The sequence below is a fragment of the Amblyraja radiata genome, chromosome 10 (assembly GCF_010909765.2).
Source record: "Amblyraja radiata isolate CabotCenter1 chromosome 10, sAmbRad1.1.pri, whole genome shotgun sequence".
Lineage (NCBI taxonomy): Eukaryota > Metazoa > Chordata > Chondrichthyes > Rajiformes > Rajidae > Amblyraja > Amblyraja radiata.
In genome coordinates, this window is record NC_045965.1 from 20,475,758 (window position 1) to 20,492,739 (window position 16,982).

A 16,982-nucleotide genomic window follows, 5' to 3' on the forward strand; every position below is an offset into this window, starting at 1 on the left:
CCTTTGTCGCACCTGGAACGACTGCTTGGGTCCTTGAATGGAGTCGAGGGGGGAGGTGAAGGGACAGGTGTTGCATTTCTTGCGGTTGCAATGGAAAGTGCCCGGGGAGGGGGTGCAGGTGCAGGTGCAGCAGGCAGTGAAGAAAGCGAATGGTATGTTAGCTTTCATAGCAAAAGGATTTGAGTATAGGAGCAGGGACGTTCTACTGCAGTTGTACAGGGTCTTGGTGAGACCACACCTGGAGTATTGCGTACAGTTTTGGTCTCCAAATCTGAGGAAGGACATTATTGCCATAGAGGGAGTGCAGAGAAGGTTCACCAGACTGATTCCTGGGATGTCAGGACTGTCTTATGAAGAAAGACTGGATAGTCTTGGTTTATACTCTCTAGAATTTAGGAGATTGAGAGGGGATCTTATAGAAACTTATAAAATTCTTAAGGGGTTGGACAGGCTAGATGCAGGAAGATTGCTCCCGATGTTGGGGAAGTCCAGGACAAGGGGTCACAGCTTAAGGATAAGGGGGAAATCCTTTAAAACCGAGATGAGAAGAACTTTTTTCACACAGAGAGTGGTGAATCTCTGGAACTCTCTGCTACAGAGGGTAGTCGAGGCCAGTTCATTGGCTATATTTAAGAGGGAGTTAGATGTGGCCCTTGTGGCTAAGGGGATCAGAGGGTATGGAGAGAAGGCAGGTACGGGATACTGAGTTGGATGATCAGCCATGATCATATTGAATGGCGGTGCAGGCTCGAAGGGCCGAATGGCCTACTCCTGCACCTAATTTCTATGTTTCTATGTCTAACACAATATTCTCAGACCTTTCCATCGGCTTTAACATGATTCCACCACCAGTCAGACCTTTTTGTTCTGTAGAGACCTCGACCTTCTCCACTGCCAAAGTGGGGCCACACACAAAATGGGTCAACAGCATCTCATATTCCACTCCCCACCATTTGCACCCCGTATCTTCTCTATCTCTTGCCTTAGTTACTAGCTCCACCCTTTTCTTCCCCCACCTGATTCATCTGTCAATCAACCACTTCTCATCTGGATCCACCCATCACTTGTTCTTGCTCCACCTCTTCCCATTGCCTCTTTCTGCCCGTTATCTACTCTCTGCTCCATCAGTCTAAAGAGGTGTCCTGAACCAAGATGTGGTCTGTCCATTTTCTTCCACATATGCTGCCTGACCCACTGAGTTCCTCCAGCACTTTGTATTTTGCAGTACACTGGACCGGTAATAAAAATGTTCACTTCAGCTGTAAAAGTAATGTATAATCACGTGGAGCTTTCTTTAGCAAAACAACAACATACGACATGCATGTTGGCTGCAAATAAATTAACCAGATAGAATGCATTCCAAATGTATACGGAACATAATTAAATAGGTTGCATTATGTAGCCAAACAGATGAACAATAGATGAACAATTTTTTTCAACCACCCGAACCAGTTTTAGCTTTAGAGATACAGCACGGAAACAGGCCCTTCGGCCCACCAAGTCCGTGCCATCCAGTTATCCCCGTGTACTAACTAGCACTGTCCTGCACACAGGAGGACAATTTACAATATTTTTTTTACCGCTGCCAATTAATGGACATACCCTGACGTCTTTGACAATAATGATCCAGCTTCAATGTATATAAATTCAGTTATTGTGGCATATACTATCAATTGGCCCTTATGCCATGGAACACATATTAAGAAAGGTTGGAAAACATGAATAGGTAATGTTTCATGTCAGGAACCTTCTTCATTCTGTGGAAGAATCCTGACCCAAAACAACACCTATCCATGGTCTCCAGAGATGCTGCTTGATCCAATGAGTTATTCCAGCACCTTGTATTTTTTTGTTGTACATCTACGAATCATTGTGTCTCAATTTGACAAATGTTGGACCTGGCATCAAAACCCTAATTCCTTTATTTGAATAGAGAGGACAAGCTTTACTTAATTTACACTTTTATAGTTACACATAATTTTTTTTTTAATGGATTAATTGGATTGTGAGTGTTTTATTTTGCTGTTTTTATTAGTATTTTCAGGTTTTTTCCCATAATTTCTGAATGTCAGAAGCTTTTACAATTGTTTGACACTGTTGGCTATTGGCCACGTCAGGACCAGGCTTAGCCAACTATCAATGCTTTTTCAGCATTTCGGCAGCTGGTTCTGTCCCTTGCCATTATGATAGGATTTATCCCAGAAAACACTGCTACCACACAGCGCCTCAATTTCAGAATTCAACAACGTCTCAGTCTCACCCATTATACAAATCTTCCAAACTCCATTTTGCAGCCATTACTTCAGCCCTAATGTATAATGTCGTTTCACTACGCCCATCGTCTCAGAGAAGAGTCACCTCTAAAGATTTGCTTTTCAAACACAACACCCCACCACCCAATGACCCCTTTCCTTCTGTGTCTATTTGCTGAAAAACATTTTTCCTCATCTCAGTTCTAAATGACTACTCCTTATTCTTAAACTGTGTTTTGTGTTCGTCTTCTAGGTCTGTACAAGTACTTGAGAGTCTTCAAGGTACAACAGAAGGCTTTATTACATTACTTCAATGCTGGCAGCTAGACAACTCAAAAATGACTGCACACAGACTGGATAAACTATATACAAAACATCTCCCTTTATATCCTGTGCAGCGCCCCTGCTGCACGGGAGGAGCAACGGGTCCTCCCACCCCACACAGTCCACCAAACATCACACAGTCAACCCCGGTTTTGGACTCCCCCAATTTACAAAATCACAACTGATCAAACTTAGACCTTCCATTCTGCTCCTACCACTCTGTCCAACCATGGTCTTGCCTTCACCCAAGATGCCCGAATTCAAAATAACACAGTTACGCTTGCTCATTCTGGCTACATGCACTCACGCCAAGCCATGCAGTCTTGAGTAGATATGCCAAATACCTGGTTTACCAATTTACCACCAGCTAAAATTGCAGACATATCCTGTGACGCAATGATAACCACAGTCTCTGTACTGCAAACCACCTGCATTAACGCACTCACCTCTATATACAAAATGCAGTGAGCTCAATGTCTATACATTTGCGAGAATCTGGTTAGCTATCTCCGACACACCTTTTCCTCCTCACCTGCTGGGCCAAACTCTCATTGTTTCCCATCTCTCCAAGCCCCATATTTCCATTTTACCAGTTATCATCCCAAGCCCCTTATCAAGTTTACCTAGTTCTCTTCCTGTTCTCATCACCTTATTTCCACAACACTGATAATCACCCAAGTACCCACTTTCTCCACTACATTAGCTAAAAGTGCTAACAGTATATGCTCAAATATTATCCTTTATATCTACTGCCATCACCCTTCTCCTAGGAAAATCCTTTAAATCTATCTGTACAACCTACCCATCTTCAGTGTAGGAAGGAACTGCTGATACATCATACATACACACAAAATTCTGGAGTAACTCAGCAGGACAGGCAGCATTTCTGGAGTGAAGGAATGGGTGACATTTTGGGTCGAGACCCTTCTTCAGATGTAACTCTTCTGTCTGTCTATCCATCTTCAGCTTCCCTTTGCTGTGCAACATCCTTGAAATTGTTGTTGCCTCTGATCTTTCAGCATCTCCAAGATAGAACACTTTGTCCAACCCCTCCTGTCTGGTTCAAAGCCCATCACGGTGCTGAAACAGCTGATGACAACCTATGTGACCTTGACAATGAGAAGCTCTCCTTCATGGTCTGTCCATTTTGACACAGTGATCTCACCATCTTCTTCCAAAAACTCTCCACCATTATCCAGCTTGGAGTGACCACACACACCTGGCTCTTTGTTTTTATCTAAACATTCAGAGTCTGAAATCAACTGTAATGATCTATACACTCAAGAGTCTGAAATCATCTCCAATGATTTATATTCCCATGCAAGTACAATTTAATCTAGTGCCCCTCAAAAGTTTTATCTGTGGTACCCTCCCATTCTACATTTACAACTCCTTCACTTCAATGTCATCCAAACCAAATAAATACTAGATTTCATCTTAGCCAAACTTCTAGATCCCTGCACTGCCACTAAATCATCAGTGCTGGGAGACCAGAAATATCCTTCATCGAAACATCGGTGAGTCTAAAACCTTCAGCTTTGGTCCTTTCTGGAAGCATAATTCTTTGGTTACCAATTCAATCTTCTTTGGAAATTGTCCAAGAATAAACCAGGGTATTTGAAAATTTGGTGTCATATTTGATACACGCTAAGATGCCTACAAATCCACTCTATAGTGAAGCCTGCTTTCCTTCATAACATCTGCTCCTGCTGCATTGACCACTTGCTGAAACTTCATCCACGGGCTTGAACATTCCAACCCATTGCAGGCAAGCCTCTCTTGTTTAATCCCCTAATCTTCAGGTCATCTAAATTCTACTGCTCATGGCCAAGTCTTCACTAAACCATTCTCATATCATTCCCTGTCTTTCAAACCTACTTAACCCAATTAAGCATTGCCTTGATTTTAAATATTTCACTCTTTTCTTCACATCCATGTGCTTATTTCTTGTTGCTACAAAGTCACCAGGACAAAAACCTCTCCATTATATCTGTAGTTCTCCAACACTGGCTTCTTGACCATCCCCACTATTGTCTTGGCATTTCAACTGTTAAGGCACCAAGTTCTCTAATTCTCTTCCTCCACTATTCTTTCTTTAAGACCAGCCTTGATCTATTACTCTATTAGACAAAGACTCCTGATGGAATATTTGTTTTATGGATCAAAGTCAAATCAGTTTGCAATATTGCTGTAAAATATATTGGAATCTTAAAGAACCTGCATAAATACAAGATATGTGCAAGGAGAAACCTTCTCTGCTGCTGATGCCTTGTTGCAACATGATATTGAAATGTTACAACATTATGCAAAACACACCCAAGACACAGTCAACTCCATGAATTAGGCCATTCGGCCCACTGAGTCTACTCTGTTGTTCAATCGTGGCTGACCTATCTTTCCCTCTCAACCCCATGCATCGAGTTATATATGTTGATAACAGTACCCCACAAACAAATCTTTAGAATTCAAACATAAATTCACAAATTAAATAGACACAAGTGTTTTATTTTAACAGAAAATAGTGGAAGCAATTGAGTTGGTTTGGTGCTTGACTTTAAAATCTGTTAAATCAGCTACAATAAATGAACTGCAGCTGGACAAGGACAAGAGATTCATCGTTCAGCAAATGTTTCAACTGAGTATTCAGATCTGATCCGAATTCCTGCTATGATTCTTACTCCACTTACACAGGGCCTTAGTGAGATAACACCTGGAATACCTCGTGCAGTTTCGATCACCTCTTGGAAAGGCAATACCTGCAAGAGAGAGAGTTCACCGAAGAGTCAATGGACTTGGTGCTCGAATCATGGTATGCTAAGTAAGGATAGATTGGGTAGACTTGGCCTGCATTCTCTAGAGTTTAGATTCTAGAGGAGTTTGAAATTATCATGGTTTCAGAACAAGGAAAAGTCCATTCAGGACTGGGTTGAGGAAAAATGTACTTATTCAAAGAGAAGAATGAGTCTTTGGAATTGTCTATCATGGAGGACTGTCAAGGCCGAGTCGTTCAAAACAACATTCAATAAATAGGTATGTTACAAAACTTACCTTCAGCAGCACTGCAATTCTGCCACTGGCCGTGTGCGCGATGTTGGCGCGTTTGGGGGGGGGGGGCAGGGTTAAAACGGGGTTTTTTACGACCAGGTCCTGAATTATATTTGTTGGAGTGCAAGATGTTGCTAAAGAATCGTTCCTACGGCCGTTCCGTGTGGTTTTTTTTTTAAATTCACCCGACAAGTTAATCGCTGGAATGATTTTAAAATCACCTTCTGAAGCCGCCAATGCCGACAATGGGGACGGATTTTATGGAGGACCAGGTAAAAGAAAGTAGTTTATTTTTATGTATAAAAGTGTTTCTTAAGATGTATTTAATTCACATTTTACGTTGCAAAACGGTGATTTAGTCCCCGAACCAACCCGCAGTGTATTTGCTGCAGATATGGGGACTAAATTCACCGCAGCCTCAATGTTCCAAATGGTCCCGTTCCAGAAAATCCCACTCGCAAGCCGATTTAAATGGCCATTAATTTACAGGTATTAAACATTAAATTCCTTCCATTTGGCCTATAAACCAATGACAATGAGATTTAAAAATTATGTTATATTCTGAATGTGTGAATGTTATTTGGACACTTAGGCTATTTAAAAATGTTAATCTATTCTTAAGAAATGGATAGATGTTTAGATCTAGTAATTGAATTTTGTAATTAGCTACAATTAGGTAACTAACTAATTATATGCTTTAATTTCAAGTCATCTAAGTAAGATTGTTTCATATTTGTTTCAAAATGCTTCAATCTATAATAACTGAACATTTCTTTCAGTTCTCTTAAATTTTAAGAAAGTTATCGGCTTTTAAATGTTCTTGATCACAGCTTTTGTGTTCAGTCAATGGAAAAGCAATAGGGAACAAGATGCCAATTTCCGAGTATGAATATTGTCATAACTTTTTTAATACTGAAGATATGAAAGTGAATTAGGTGTCAAATTAAACTTCTTTTTATGCTTTGTCTGATGGTATAAATTAAAGACTTGGTTTTTAAAATCTCAAAAGTTTGTAACATTGCTACAATATATTTATGAATATTCAAAGGATATGGGCAGAGGGCAGGAACGTTATTCAAGGTAGAAAATCAACAAAGAACTTGCTGAACAGCAGAATAGCCTCGAAGAATCAAATGGACAGCTCCTGCTAATTCTTATGTTTTTATTTTGCCTGTCTAGCCTATTTCTTCACACTTGTTGATGCATGCAAGATATTCTCCAGCTACAAACATGTCAACCTGCAAATGATTCCAAACTCACTTTTTTTCTTCAACTACAGCCACTTCTTTCAATGTCGGAATTACAGGAAATAAAAATGTATATATAAAAACAGCAGAAGGGAACTTAATGTTCAAAACCAGAATCAACTGTTTGCATTCTGGAACAGGCAGACATGTCACAATCTAATCATAGTCAACACCCCAAATACCTCGGTGCTCCATGTTCACCAATGAGTATCAAGGCTCCAAAGGCCAAGGATGAGGTTATATTTGGCAGTTGAGTTCCACCCTTTACAACATTCTGCACTACAGTTCTTTGCCTAGCCCATGTACCTCCCAAAATTTCACCACCAAAACAGGGCAGCATGTACATGTAGAACATAATTAATTGCAAATTCCTCAAGAGCAATTAGTGGTGCGTAATGCCCTTGCCAGCAATACCTACATTATCCAAACAAATAAAATAAAAAATATTGCAATGTGAAGCCAAGAACCTAGCAATCCTGGCCCTGGTCTAATGTCCAATGCTTTCTCCACGCTCACAATTGAAATTAGCAGAAAAGCACCAAAAGGGCAAGGGGTTCTCCAAGATAATCATGACAAAAAAAAAAATTAATAATAATCCCCTTTCATTCCTCCAACCAAAGAGATCCTAAAACCCAACCAAGCTTCAGCCACCTCTGTTCAAATGATTTTACTTGTATTTCTCATTCTGCATTTATTTCACATACCAGACATTTATGCATAAATAATTCACGGGTGCTGTGACCCAAAATTTACCAAAATGTAATTAGGCGCCTTACTTTAATGTAACGTTTTATTTCAAATTAACTTTTCAATATTCTAAATTTACAGCACTTCCAAAAAACATCATTCCAATCTGAAAGGCCAAACTATTTCCAATTCTTTCTTTGCATTTCCAACACATTTCCAACATATTTACCATGTGGCTGCCCACTGCGGGTCTTATTTCCTTGCAGCCACAAATGCAGCATTCAAGGTGTGGTCTGACCAGAAACCTGTGAAAAACCATTGCTTATTATGTTTGGTCAGTGCTTCTGACAATTTCTGTTATTTTGACTAAGTGGTTCTTCTTGAAGGCTTTTTCAATGCTAATCTATATTGTGTGAAGATGTGTATTATCAGGCTTGTTTATAGCTTCTGCAGTTTCAGATATTTTGTTTCATGCACATAAAGAAAAACAGGGCATATTTGCATATATTAGCATTGTGCTAATCAATTACATCTTGTAGACCTAAATATAGCAGTACATGCATTCGATTTGCTTATCTGAAGGAGACAACTGAATAAGGCCAGCTCGCTGGAAGACGCAAGTGACTGCTTTATCTTGAGTTCAAATCCAATGTTGAATATCTCCTTATTCTGTTAACTACATTAGAAGTTGTATTGAATTAGAAATCTCAAAGATTTTTGTAATAGGTGGAGAAATGTCACATCATCAAACGTTAGCTTGGATTCGACCACCTCCATCTACAGTCAAAATGTGTAAGAAAGAACTGCAGATGCTGATTCAAACCGAAGATAGACACAAAAACCTGGAGTAACTCAGTGGGACAGGCAGCATCTCTGGAGAGAAGGAATGGTTGACGGTTTGGGTCGAGGCCCTTCCCCAGACTCTGGAGAAGGGCCTCGGCCCAAAACGTCACCTATTCCTTCTCTCCAGAGATGTTGCCTGTTCCGCTGAGTTACTCCAGCTTATTGTGTATATCTTCCATCTACAGTCAGATATCACAGCTGGAATAAACTGCTTTTGCATATGTTTTTGAAAGTGCACAAACACTACTTAGCTCCTTATTCTCTTTCGTTTCTTCCTTTTGTAATCTTACATGATTTAAAGCTATGAATATTGGTGTCACCTACATGGCACAACTTGATTTATTTCTCTGTTTTTCAGCAATGGAGCATCCTTCACTTTGGATTTCCATTTTAGTCAATTTATCCTCATTGAACGTTTGTTTCTGCTATAGAGCTTAACGCAACCACAACACGAGTTAGTCTTGAAATAGAAGTTTCAGCATCAGTTTCCTACGAAAGTAGACAGTTTCAACAAACATGGCTCAATTTATTCATTTAGCTGCGAGTTAAATGCCATATTCGGGGGACAACTAAATTGAACAGCATACAACAGTTCAATTAAGATTGAAGTAAACACTAACTCTGTTTTAGTAAAAAAAGCTATAATCCTACTTTCATGACAGTACATTCCAAGTGATTTGCAAGTAAAAAGCATCACAGTTGTTAAAAGGAATTGCAACAGCCAATTTACATGTTGCAACCATCTACACAAAATATTCAGATAATTATATTTTAGAGCAGTTCATTAAGCATTGAGCCAGGAATGCAGAAGAATTGTTCTCATTCAAATAGTGTTGAAAAGTATATTTTACTTCTGTGAAAGAGAGCACAAAGAGTTGACAGCAGTTTGACAACTGACAGACTCCTTCAACAATGAACTGGACTCTCTGCCTGGATTATAGAAAAAGCACTGTTTTTATATTTCCAAGTTGGAGGCGAACTTTCCGCCAATGAGCCGTGGTTTACAGAGAACCTTTCTCATCAAATCACTACTGATATTAGATTGACACATTCCCCAATAAGTTCAATCCCCTCAACACCTTCAGAGGAACGTCAATAAAAAAATCAGAAGAAGGAAAACAGCAGCTTAATCATAACCTATGACTGGTTTTCAACCAGTGAAAACAAGCCAGTCTCCAGTACTATAAATTTTCTATATCTAAATTTCTAAATATTCCATATCCAAGTGATAATTTCTCAAAGGATCATGGAGCAGGATTTTCATCCAGGAGGTTATTTCAAAAGGTAATTTGCCATATGTCATGATCAATGTAGTATCCAGTGGATACTCTGAGCAGCTGGATATCAGCAGCTGCCAAATGTCCCAAACTGCTGACCCAATGTCCAATTCTTACCCTCTTCACCCCTCACTTCTTTGTGAGCTGATTTGTTTCCCTGTGTGCAGCCCAGTGAATCCTTTACCAAACTGTTCTCGAGTTATCAGATGGAGTTCAGTGAGCAGATTGATGAACTATCCTCAGGTTACAAAAGAAAAGGGAATATTTGTGATTATGTGTAACATACTAGTGGATCGCCTCTTTACAGCTGTGTGAATGCATTCTATGAAAGCCTGCACTTTGGCGAAATCGTGACAAATCTACTTCCTAATTTATCTCCATGTGCACTGAAGGAAGAAGTTGGCAAGTGAAGAGGAAGGTCTCTCAGACAGGATGAGCGAAGGCAGCAAGTTAGGGGAAAGGGGAATTGAATGTGTGTGCTTGTGTGTGTGTCTGCATGCAAACACTCCATGCCATTGAGCCAATAATTTGCTTGTGAAGTTTGTGTAGTAGCTAGTGTCCAATGGAGAGCCAACATTAAAATAATTCATACATACTCATCTTACACTCCTCAGAGAGTGGAAGCAAATCACCTTCACCCTAGGGGGTCTATGAAAGAAGAGATCCGAGATCATCTTTCTAATTTCACTGGGAAAAATTCAGAAGGTGCAATTTAGGGATCACCAAAAAACTCTTCTGCTTTCTCGAAGAGAAAATGGAAAAGCAAATAAATATGTTGCAATCTGTAAATTTCTGTCAGATTATTCATTTGTTTTCTTGCTTGTTTTTCCTGAAATAGATAATTATGACGTTACCCTCTGATTTGTTTACAGCGTTGATTTATTTGTTTAAACATAAAATCATTCAGGGTACTCCCCCAAATTCGGGAGTTTCGTCCCAATTCATCCCATTCTCTTTATTTCGACCCCGACAACCTCTCCCTCTTTGACCAAGTTTTTCGCCACCTGTTATATAATTTGTCCATCGGCCTTGATTTTTCATTGTTGTAGAAGTGTTGTAGAAAATCATGCATTTGGTGTTGGAGGAAAGTGATGCATCTCTCTCATTTATTTTCTCGATTATCTGAGGGATCGTGATCGCAGGGGGCAGGTTCAGCGCGGTTAAGGAACGAAATAAACAGGATGCCGCCCATCCATCCTATCAGTCTCCACGGTCTCAAACCTGTTACAGAGGTGGCCATCGTTCCGATCAACAGGATAACACTCTGATCCCCGCTTTCTGCCAGGCGGTGAAATCCATATCCCACTCCCTCGGTCCACCATCTCGTTTAATTCAAACATGAGTAGTCTGGATTAAAATATGACACCTGTCTAGTGCCGCACGATTAATTGACAGAACCAAAGGGGAAATTCCATTGATGTTAAGAACAAGCCCCCTTTTTAAAAGCAAGATAATAGACAATCTAGACTCACAATATCACATCTGAGAATGCCCATTACAATGCTGAATATATACTTCCTCTCTCTGTCTCTACAAAACCCCAAAATGTTACAAGTATCGACTGCAATAATCTTCCTGTTCTGTTACAATTGTCGATCGACCTCACGAAAGCTACTGAATTGGACTTTTTGGCATTACTCACCACTTCCTTGTTGAGCTGATCGTCTTTACATCACAGTTCTCCTACCTCGGCAAACATGAGATAAAACCTTCCAGTTTTTTGTGTTCCTTGGACAGGGAGAAGGCACCACGGCCTTCCACCACTGGTCAGCTGCTACCTCTGGCTTGCGATACACCGTGTATTTGTGATTTCGCCTGTTTAAAGTTCCTAACGCGAACAACGATGTCACGGCGCTGCACTTGGTCGGCAATCCGGAATCACTTTGATTGCCACCAGTTCCTGAACCGCCCCACCAGAACCATGTGATGCTCAGCTGCCCCGCCAATGGCCCGGCGCTGAACCTGCTCCCTGCGATCACCCCTGGGAGATGGAGTTTAATATGAATTTAGGGTGCAGTTTTTTATTTGTGTTATATTTCAAAAATCCACCTGAAGGAAAACGAAAAGAAAGATAAACACACTGTAGTCGAAGCACGAAAGAGTAAAAGTCGTTTTGAAATTTGCACTCGTGAAGGGTTGATACCCGTTGCGTTTGCACGCATAGATAGAACGCACGCAAACAGAGAGAATTAGCTCCAATTGTAAATCTACAGACGGTTGTATTTATTCATTAATTCATTGTCTTTTAGAAACGGCGACAATAATGATGATGCTTGCGGCGCAAGCAGCGAGAGGGGGGGAGACGGAGGGGAACTCCGCACTGCGCTGGACGCTGATTTGCCGCATTCCTCTTAGGTCATCGCTTCGAATTCAGTCTAATCTCCAGCAGAGGCGGCAGGAGCATTCGAGAGCCCTGCTGTACAAGTGGCCACGTCCCCTTGGTAATCTCTTAAACAATTTACACGTATTCAAACAGACCCACTGCATATTCAAATATGACAGATCTGTGCGGTAAATTATATTTCAATACACCAGCCTTGAATGAAACTGGCGGGTTTCGGCAAAGATCATTACAAACTCCAGTTTCTTCACCATTAATTCCTGTTCTGTACTTTCCCAGCGTTGGCAGAACCCCCTGATGAGTTATCCAAAGTAACATGCTCGTCCCATTGGTTGCAGGTTAAGAAATAACGTATTATGTTATTATCCTCCAATTTCTTCCATTCTATCGATGTTCACAGACACCGTACTCATGTTGGACATTAAGTATCAGTACTAATCCCATGTTCCAGCATGCCCCAATATTTAATGGGATGTAAAAATTCTAAATCTGCACACCTGTTACACTGTATCTAAAACATATAAAATACATAGTCAATATGATACACTGAAGCAAATATCATGTTACATTAATTTTCCACCATAATATTTAGTTAACATCTTATGATCCATTTAAGGATGGTAAGTAGGTATTGTTTTCTCTGAAAAGGTTGTTATATATATAAAAGAGGAAATAAAAATGGTCTGTACAGATATCTATTGCTCGATATAAGGAGGCCAGCAAAAGGGTTTTAAAACGTGTTTAACCCTTGCCTTACAAATAGATCTCCACTTGCAGTTTTGTAAATTGATATTCACTAATTAAGCTAAAACTATATTATAGTTTTTATCATGAATTAGGATCTGCCTAATTTTGTTAATTTACCTAAAACCCATATTATTTGATTTATCCATTTTCTTTTGTCATTGATACTGAAATGCATCAGTGAAATATGGAATTAAATTCTATATGTTAACGATTTGAAATTTTCTATTTTGCTCACTTTAGTTGTGTGCATTCATTGACTACCCAAAACAAAAATGCTGAATCTCAACATTATGTTATGGCCACAACCTCTTAAAAACAAACATGTTCAAATTCTTTCTTATAAGGTTTCTTTAAATAATTATGACCAAATAATTTATCATATTATAAACATTTGCAGTACAGTTTGATTAAAACAATGTGGGAGCAATGGATTTTGTACAGCCAGAAATAAATTAGTAATTGGCACTTAACTATTTATGATGTGTACAGGAAAATAGTCAATTTCTTTAAAATAAGGCTGCATTCATCAACTCCAAACTTTAAAAAAAAAAGAGAAACATGAGCTATGATTTGCTAATATGTTAAAGACCAGTCACTTTATCTGCGAAACCTCTCGCAACATTATTCAACAATATCAGGAGCATATATATACATAATTGTTTAGCTATTCATGTCCCCTGTTCACTTTAAAGCCACAAACAGTTTTCATTGTTTTCTTTTGAAAGAAACTTTCACAAAATAAAAAGTTTAATACGAAACAACTTGGCAGTTTTTAAGTGTTCTTTCCCCGCATAATAGGTTACTAATTAATGTATTTTGATGATAAAATAAACATGATAAATCATGGATGTCATTATTCAAATACTTGCTAAAAAGCAATACAAAGTGCTGGAGTAATGTAGCAAGTCAGGCAGCATCTCTGGAGGACATGGATAGACAATGTTTCCAGATGAGATCCGTATTCAGATTGTAGTATAAGGGGGAAAGCTGGAAGAGAGATTGGGGTGGAAGAGGACAGGGGAAGGGGAAAAGGGCATGACATTGGTAGAAATTGGTGTGCATCCAGGTGCGGTACAGGGAAGAGAGGGAGAAAGAAAAAAGACAGGGAGGGTGTTGTTGTGAGTGACTTACTTAACACTGGAGAATTCAATGTGTAGGAAGGAACTGATGTTGGTTTAAACCAAAGATAGACACAAAATTGATGTTCATCTCGTGTGGTTGTAAGCTACCCAAGTGGACTACGAGATGCTGTTCTTACACTTAGCATCTGGCCTCACTCAGGCAATGGAGGAGGCCCAGGACAGAAAGATCAGTATTGGAATGGGAGGGGCATTAAAATGGTTAGCAATCAGGAGATCCATCAGGGTTTGGCAGGTGTTACATATCTATGTTTGCTCATTGGTCTACATTATTTCTGCTTTGTTTTTTATGCAGAATAGAACGTTTCTATTTGTGTAATTTATTCTTAGCTTTCGTGCAGTACGTAAGCCCATGGAGGATAGTGGCAAGTGACAGGTGGGGTACAGGTGAGCAGGAAGTTGATAGGTAGATAGTTGGACAAAGGCCAGAAATGAATAGATAGAAGGTGCGAGTCAAAAACACTGAAGAGTTGCAAAGAGTTGTGAAGCTAGAGGAAGGAATATAGGTGGAAGCGGGCGGGTGGGTGGGGGGGCGATGAAGAGTTTTGTTCTTATCTAAAATAGGAGAATTCAATGTTCATACTGCTGTGTTTTAACACACATCATGCAAACTGGAGGAAGAGGCTACACGCAGACGAGAGGAACAGCACCTGATATTCCTCTTGTGTAGTTTACAACCCGACAGGATGATAATTGAATTCTTCAATTTTTGGTGACTACCAACCCCTCCATCTCCACTCCCCTTTTATCCAACCTCCTCATCATTGTGCCTCCCACACCTGTACCCACGCCATTCTTTGTCCTGTCCCACCTCTCTTCCAGCACCCCCTCCCCCCACTAGGACATTCGTTCTGAAGTAGGGTCCAGACCCAAAACCTCACCTAACCATGTGCTCCAGAGATGCTGCCTGACCCGCAGTTACTCCAGCACCTTGTCTTTTTTTTTTGGTAAATCAGCACCTACAGTTCCTTGTTTCTACATGTTGAGAATACTGTGCTTCTCCAGAGAAACAAAACGTAGCAGTAATTTGTCAGAGTTAAGGGGTGGAACTTCCGCATTTTAAAGAACGATTGCGTGTGCGCAAGTATCAGAAAGCGTACGCAGGCTGGGGGATATTTACCGACAGCGAGCGCTCCATATTGACACATTTCCCATAACATTTGATCCTACTCTTTACGCGTTGGAGATGGGTGTTTAGGGATATTGGCGATAACTTTATCACATTTTAGCTCTAAAAGGACCGGATTCCCACAGCACCGGGCAGAAATGTGAATGAACGAGATATATTCCTTTTAGAGCGGGCTTAACACCAAGGTACCGTCTCTGACTCAGAGGGAGCGGAGGCGCAATGCATTTAACCAAATTAACTTTACGGGAAATCGGTTGATCTGTGTAGTGCTCACAGGGTGATCATTTCTCGCAAGTACAATACGCATTCCGTGCGGCAAAGCGGCCATCGCTGTTCATGTCAGTGGCAAAACTTCCACTTCAGTTCAGACATTTGTTTCATATGTCTTGCATTATCTCCTTAAAGCCCCTTCACTGTAATGCTATAGGATGTCTTACTTTACATTTTAAAATGCACTAGCAATCTGTTTTTATTTTTTCTAAAAACGATGAATTTATATAACCTCGTTAAATAGAAGCTGAAATACAACTTTGCAATTGTTATAGAATCATTCAGTACAGGGATGGTGGAGACACAAGGAACTCCAGATGCTGGAGTCTTGCGCAAACACAAAGTGCTGGAGGAACACATCGGGTCAGACAACATCTGTGGAGGAAATGCACAGACGGCGTTTTGGGATCAGTCTAGGAGAGCGGAAGCGTCGGCTACCCATTACCTCCACAGATGTTCCCTGTCCCGCTGAGTCCCTCCACCACTTTCCTTGCAGCAACGACCCCTGGGGCAAGGAAGCGACAATCCTTCCTAGTAAATACAACTGTGACATTGCAGCCATTTAAATATACGGTCTGATTTGAAAACATGGCTAAGGCTTCTTTCCAATCTGACTATTAGACGGTAGTTAAACCCCACATCCGTGAGAATTTTGATTAGGTTACTTATAATTAATAGTGACACCGGTAAACGTCACTCGACGACTAGCCCGAGTTGTAAATGGATTAATTAATAAATGGCCACGTTAACTTACAGTTAACTAACTCCATGGCTCGTCAATTTCACACGACCCGACTGGAAATCAGCTGAATTAACAATGTTTCCATATGGCAGGAGGCGGACGCAGCAGCCAGTTCGCTACTCGTTTACCACGTATGTCCATTTGACATACATTTGCAGATATCATTTCCTGCTGTCAGCGATGCAAAACTCGATGCTCAGAAGCATCCACTTCATTGGATCTATATGTGTTGTCTGTGCTATGATCTGCACTCTAGGGGATATTGACACTGTCCGAAATGTTTATATTTTAATAATAATAATAATATATTTTATTGTCATTGCACATCAGTGCAACGAGATTTGGTATGCAGCTTCCAACCGATGTAAAAAAAATAAATAAAAAATAAACTGTGCGACATGACCATCCGAGGGAGACAGTCCAGGTGGGATGGGGGGCACTCAGCAGGGCCGGTTCAGAGCCTCTATAGCTCTGGGAATGAAGCTGTTTCTGAGTCTGGAGGTTCGGGCGTAGAAGGCCTTGTAACGTCTGCCGGAGGGAAGTAGTTCGAACAGTCCATTACAAGGGTGTGAGGAGTCTTTATGGATGCTGACGGCCTTCCTGAGGCACCGTGTGTGGTAGATGCCCTCCAAGGCTGGTAGCTGTGTCACAATGATCCTCTGCGCTCTGTGTACGACGCGCTGAAGAGCTCTCCTCTCCGCCTAGTGATCTGAGAAACGACTACTGGAGTTTTCAACAAATCTTTATTCACAAGTTTGATTGCCAGTATGCAGGTTCTACAGACACGTCTGCCCACAACGGTGGTCAGTGCTGAAGTAACGCGCGCATGTGAAAAACCGCGCGAAACAAGCGGCCCCACCCGAGTCACGTGACCACGGCTTCCGAACGCAGGATTCGATATCTGCGTACGCCAGCAGGCGCCGCTACATGGCTCCGCCC

The 16,982-nt window shown here is 40.7% G+C and overlaps 1 protein-coding gene across 2 annotated transcripts in view; it reads right to left on the reverse strand.

Annotated features, from left to right (window-relative positions):
• Positions 1 to 16,167, reverse strand: part of jak1 (Janus kinase 1) — an 84,253-nt gene extending 68,086 nt beyond the window's left edge. The window contains exon 1 of one of the 2 annotated variants that reach the window (XM_033028292.1): positions 16,056 to 16,167. The gene's annotated coding sequence lies outside the window, so the exon portion shown is untranslated. Of the gene's footprint in view, positions 1 to 11,317; positions 11,581 to 16,055 lie in introns of those variants that run through there. The other variant, XM_033028291.1, reaches the window with a different exon arrangement.
• Between the last annotated feature and the right edge of the window lie 815 nt (positions 16,168 to 16,982).